Source organism: Pleurodeles waltl, chromosome 12 (genome assembly GCF_031143425.1).
Source record: "Pleurodeles waltl isolate 20211129_DDA chromosome 12, aPleWal1.hap1.20221129, whole genome shotgun sequence".
NCBI lineage: Eukaryota > Metazoa > Chordata > Amphibia > Caudata > Salamandridae > Pleurodeles > Pleurodeles waltl.
The window spans coordinates 71,233,587-71,239,586 of record NC_090451.1 but is presented as its reverse complement, the minus strand read 5'-3'; positions in this window follow the sequence as shown (position 1 = coordinate 71,239,586).

Below are 6,000 nucleotides of genomic sequence, written 5' to 3'. Positions count from 1 at the left end.
TTCTGAAAGACTGTATCTATAGATTTTTAGGTTTTTTTACGGCCATTTGTGCCGAAATAAGGATCGAGTTCGACATTAAATGTGTGTTTCATCAAATACGTTCAAATATTCCATCAGTGGATACAAAATTAATTTCATTTCCCCAGATTCTACTTCAAATCTTTCCAAACATAGACCTAAGGTAAATGTTGCAGTAGCCACCTTTACTGTGTCTGTAATGCAAATTGATAGTGCCATACAGCATAAAGCGTAAAAAGACATATGGACGAGTTGACGATGCCTATATAACAAAGGCTTATCTGTCGCTACTCCACGCATTAACAGTGGTTAAGACCCCATGCGGAAACCATCAACCATTCTTATTTGTCCATCTCAGAGTCATCCTCTATAAGGTTACCTATTAGTTTCATTTTGGGATGCCAACCTATATCCAACCCCAGTGTTTCCATTTCTTGTTTAAGCAAACCACTCACCTATTGGTTTCAGCTGTCATACCCCAGTCACTCTAGGAAACCATATTTTTTTGTGATGCCTAGCATGGAAGTGCACTTCTTTTAAGTGGATGGACACTTAGATGAGGCCAAGTAACCTTACTCACAGAGCAAGACAGCCAGTGGATGAACTGGGCAGCTCCGTTGCCCCATGCAATGATCAAAAGGGCCGGACAGGTCTTTTATTCTACTGGGCATTTCCCCAGAAGGCTGGTTTTGGAGTACCAGGACTGCTTGTGGTGCGTCTCTCACTTTCCCCACCTCCTTGAGTTTATTTGCAGCAGGCACAGGGAGGCCTCAAGAGAGAACAAGAGAGGGATAAAGTCTAGAGGAAGTGTTCAGAGAGGGAGAGAATGGGAGAGTGAGAATAGATGGATGGAAAGTGAGACATAGCACAAAGAGGCAAAAGAAGCAGGGTTGTTTGAGCATTTTCCCCAGAGCTGCTTTTGGTTCCCCGGTCTTAACCCAGCCTATATACGTTTCCAGCTTTTATTCAGATTTTTTTGTGATTGGGCTTGGTGATACAGCTAAAGCTGTGCTTAGGTCAAATATTAAAATGGGAGGGCACAAACTGGGCCCCTAACTTTGTTTGGATAGGGTGAATTTAAGTGATGAATTCTATAGGTGAGAAGTGTGGATGCCAGTTATGGATGCTAATCAGGGGCACAACTTGGGGAGGGGCGGTTTGGGGTGTTAAACCCCACATAAAAATGCATTCTGTAGTAAATAGTTGGGTACAAGTGCTTTCAGTCAGATATGGTAAAGTGTTTGTCAGATTTCACCTGGAATATTTAGAGAGAGAGAGACTCTTTTTTAAATTGCTTAAAATGTTGATTAGTTTAAAAATATTATGTTTTAAGCAACCCTAACAATCCGCCACCTCTCGCTTTCCACCTCCCCTTAAGCACCCTCATGTCCTGCTTCTCATTTAATGAATTTTTTTCCAAGCTATCCAATCCTACTGACCAAGCCATGCCCCTGATGCTAAAAGATAGCAGCACGTTTCCCTCTGGTACCCCTGACATTGCCATCGCTGGCCCTAGTTTCAGGGGTCGTGAAGGCAACAGCGGGAACCAGAAGTAAAGCTGTACAGGTCCTGTTTACTTTAAAATAGGTCGCACTAAAAAAATGTCTCGCTATCATTTCAATTCTATTAAGGACACGGAGGCGAGGATTATTCTTTCTCTTTCTTTACTGAGAAAATGACAGCAGCCAATTAACATTAAAATCACAGCAAAACTACTTTTCCCAATACCACATGTAGTGCATATCATGCCCAATCCTAGGCATGCTCTCTGTATAAATGTCTCTGCAGCCTTAGTCCTTCCTCTTTCTTTGCATAAAAGAACACCCCAACCTGAATCCCAACAAACTGGAATCTTCATAAGTCCCAAACGAAGAACTCTGAACTGCAGCCTCCGGCTGAATCTTGAACAACCATGTTGTCTTGTCTGCGAACTTCCAGGTCATTCATGCTCCCTTATTGTCTGATCCTAAGAATGAAAGAAATATGCTAATAGACTGATTACAAATTACTGGCGGGTATTGGAATAAACCACATAAGACATACAGCATGCATATAGTTCAAACTGTAAAATTTACATTATAAATGCAGAAATGTTCAGAATCTTCATCTTGTACAAAAATCATCGTAGGGGTAGAATAATGCTCACGTCCGTGTCCTTAATAGAATTGAAAGTTATATTTTTTTAAATTCTATGTCAGGACCGGAGCCTTCGGATTCTGCTAGTTCAAAGCTGATCCACCACTGTAGATGCCACATCCACAATAGATTTATGATGAAAATTCTTGAAAGTAGGGTCAGAAGACCAATCTGCAGTGGCCATGATATCTTTTAAAAGAGAGCCAGCTCCATAGGACTTAGATGCCATAGCCTCACGCACACAATGTGCTCCAAATCTAGTAGTATCTATGCCAGCCTCTCCTAATAACCATTTGGTTCATCTGGCTACTGTGGCGGAGGATACCAGTGCAAATGGCCTTTGCAGGGATATGAGTAATTGCCTCCGTGCACCTCTATGAATCTCCCGAGTACAATCCTCATAAGCCCTTAAATATAACTTCTGGTTATGGGAAAAAGCTGGATATGAAATGCACCTAGTTGCCCTCTTGTACTTCTGGAAAAAGTGAAAGAAACTCTCAAAGGTGTAAACACTCTACCTGCTAAGCCCAGAGCGTTCACGTCAGACACATGACGAAAGGAAATGAGACAAAGAAGCACAGTGAGTTTGGCTGACAATTGTTTACGAAAGAGGTCCTTGTCAAATGGCCAGGTCCTCAAAAAACGTAAACGATATCTACATCCCATAATGTAGCATATTTGGGTTGAGGAGGTCTGATCATTCGGATGCCCCATAAAAGTTTACAAATCAGAGAATTCTCACCCATTGGCTTGCCCTCTAGATGAAGATGTTCTGCTGAAATAGCGGATCTGAAATTATTAATGGTCCTGTATGCTAAACCCCGAGATGCCAAATCCTAAAGAAGGTTGACAATCATACTAATGTGGGCCCCCATGGGATCAGCACGTCGTTCACCACAACCAACCCACCCATCGTCTCCAGGAAGCCTCTTAGCGCTTATGGGTGGAGGGAGTCCAAGACTGGGATAAGAAGAACATTGCGTCTTTTGAAACTCCCAGCAGTTGCCAACATCTCTTGAAAGTCTCCATGCCATGAGTGAAAAGTGTCCCTGCAGTATCAATGGATGAGAAAGACCCAATGGATATAGGAGCAGGGTATTTGGAAAGGATGGGAGTGGAACCAGAGGAGCACACAATAGCGACATCGCTACTGGAAACCACGACTGAGCTTGCCAGAGAGGGGTCACCAAAATGATCGCCGCCGCTTGTCTCTTCACCTGTGAGAGTACACTCTGAATCATGGAAAATGGAGGGAAGGCCTAAAGGAGACCCAGGGACCAATCCTGGAGAAAAACATCTGACCCAGGTCTATGGGATCCGGTCTCCAACTGTAAAACTGTGGAAGCTGAGCATTGAGCCATAATGCAAATAGATCCATCAAGCACTCCCCCCACCGTCTCACCAGGCTGTGAAATACTGACTGGTAGAATTTCCAATCACTGTCATCCCTCAGGAAACGCAAGTTCCTGTCCGCCACCACATTGGAGCATCCCGGAATGTACTCCGCTGTCACGGATATCTGGTGTTGGAGGAAAAAGTGCCAAAACTCCTTGACAATCTCTCCCAGAACGCGCAATCTGGGCCCTTCTAGACTATTTATGTATCTCACCGCTGATATGTTGTCCATATGTAATAGTATACAATAACTGGACTTGTGGGGAGATAGAGCGAATCGCGAAGGCCCCCGCTAGAAGCTCCAAACAATTGATAGGGAGACTCAATTCCTCTGAGTACCACCGGCCTCCCTGTCTCCACAGCTCTGCTCTGAGCACCCCTGCCCCATTGGCTGGCGTCTGACTCTATCACTATCTCCAGGGAAGATGCAAAAAGGACGTTGGCATTCCACGCATCCATGTGGTCCAGCAGCACATTTTCTCTGATCTGTCCTTGTCTGATAACAGAACCTGCTCCGAATAAGAAAGACCCTTGCGAAGATGAAGGATCTTCAGACGTTGGAGCACCCAATAGTGAAGGGGGCCTGAAAAAATCACCTCAATGGAAGAGGCTAAAAGCCCCACTAGACGAGCAAGGGTCTTCAATGATAGAGTCAGAGAGGCAAGGGCTCTCCTCAACTCTTTCTTGATCGAAGCCCGTTTCATCAGAGGTAATTTTAACTGAGCTCTGATGGGATCCACTTCAAAACCTAAGAATTCTATAAATTGAGAGGGATTCATGACCGACTTGTCTAAGTTTATCAGAAAATCCATTTCTTGAAGAATCTGGATAGTCCAGGATAGATGCAATAGAACTGACTTTTTTTTGGGCCATGATCAGGATGTCGTTGAGATAGATAATGAGGTGCACACCCCTTTCCCGAAGGAATTGCACCACTGGCTGCAGCGGTTTGGTGAAACACCAAGGGGCCGAGGACAGACCAAAGGGGAGGACACTGAACTCGTCCCATTGGTGTCGCCAACAAAACTGAAGATCATGTCAGTGAGGAACAAAATTGGCACCGTTAAATAGGCATCTGTACAAGCCAATCTCCTTCTTGTAAAAGATCTCTTAAAATATGGATAACCTCCATTTTTAAATCACTATCCCAGAGTTGAACGTCTTCAGATTGAGGAGCAAGCGTGAACCCCTGCCTTTTTTCTGCACCAAAAATATTGTGCTGGTAAAACCTGCTGGGTGGGGAACAGTTTTGACTATCGCCTGTTTGCGAAGAAATTAGCCAATTTCTTTATCTATGAAACTGCTCTGTTTGGGAAAAAAAGAAGGGGAAGAAACTCCTGCTTTGGAGTGGAGTAGAATTCCATTCTGTAACCCTGAAATGTTTGCAAGATGCATGAATCTTGATGAATGCGTTCCCGAGCTGAAAGATGCCAATTTAATCCCCCCCCCAAAAAAATAAAAATAATCAGTAGGCGCAACAACGACCTCTCCTGGTCCGGGTGGGGTAGAATCCAGATGCGGCTTGGTAACTGCCTCGACCCCTCTGAGGATATCCTGATGAGATCTGGTAGAAGCCCCGGCCTGGCGCTCAGCCTTGGTAGAGCCCCGTCCTGATAAAAAGGCCCCCACTGAACATCTTCTTCATAGATGTCTGGGCTTTATCGAGAGCGGAGAAGGTGGCCACATATTTTCCTAAATCTTTCTCAGATTTGTCCCCGAATAACAGACCATTTGTCAAGGTTCCAGGTTCTGAAGGGGCCAATTTGGCCAGTTTAGGATCGATCCGCATCTAGGAGGATTTTCGCCACTCTGTGGACCAGTGCTTAAATTGTAAATAAATATGTGCTGGTGCTCAAAGCCCTCCTCTTAAACACATGGCTGCTGCAATTAAATGTGGGAGCATGGAAAACTGAGGGAGCATAATCCTGAAGCCATCTCGGGCCTCTTCAATCCATTTACAGCCACTCCCTGCCCCTCCAACTCACTCTTGCAGCTGTCTTCTTTCTCCCATTGTGATGCTTTTTCGTTTTTCTCTTCCTTCGTCTTTCCCATACGTATCTTTTGCTCGCAGTAAATGCTGGGGGCAGAAGAATAAATGCCGGCCCTAAAAAATAAGTGCCTGTGCTCAGCACCAGAAACAACAAGCACAAATTAAGCACTGCTGTGGACATAGCACAGTTGGCAGTACCTATTAGACAAATTGCCCTCTGTGCCCATTCTAAAATCACCTCAGGGTCCAACTGTAAGCTGGATTCTTTTACCTGCACCGCCAGCTCAAGGATCTTAGTGATAGGACCCAAGACGTTGAGAAGTTTGTCTTGACAACCTCTCCACGCTCAATCTAGGCCCTTCTTTGGGTCCTTAGCAAACTTTTTGAGGAATGTGGCCATGCTAGGGTCTAGTTCTGGCAGGAAGGAGGGGGGGGGACACTCCGAGTGCAAGGTATTACAC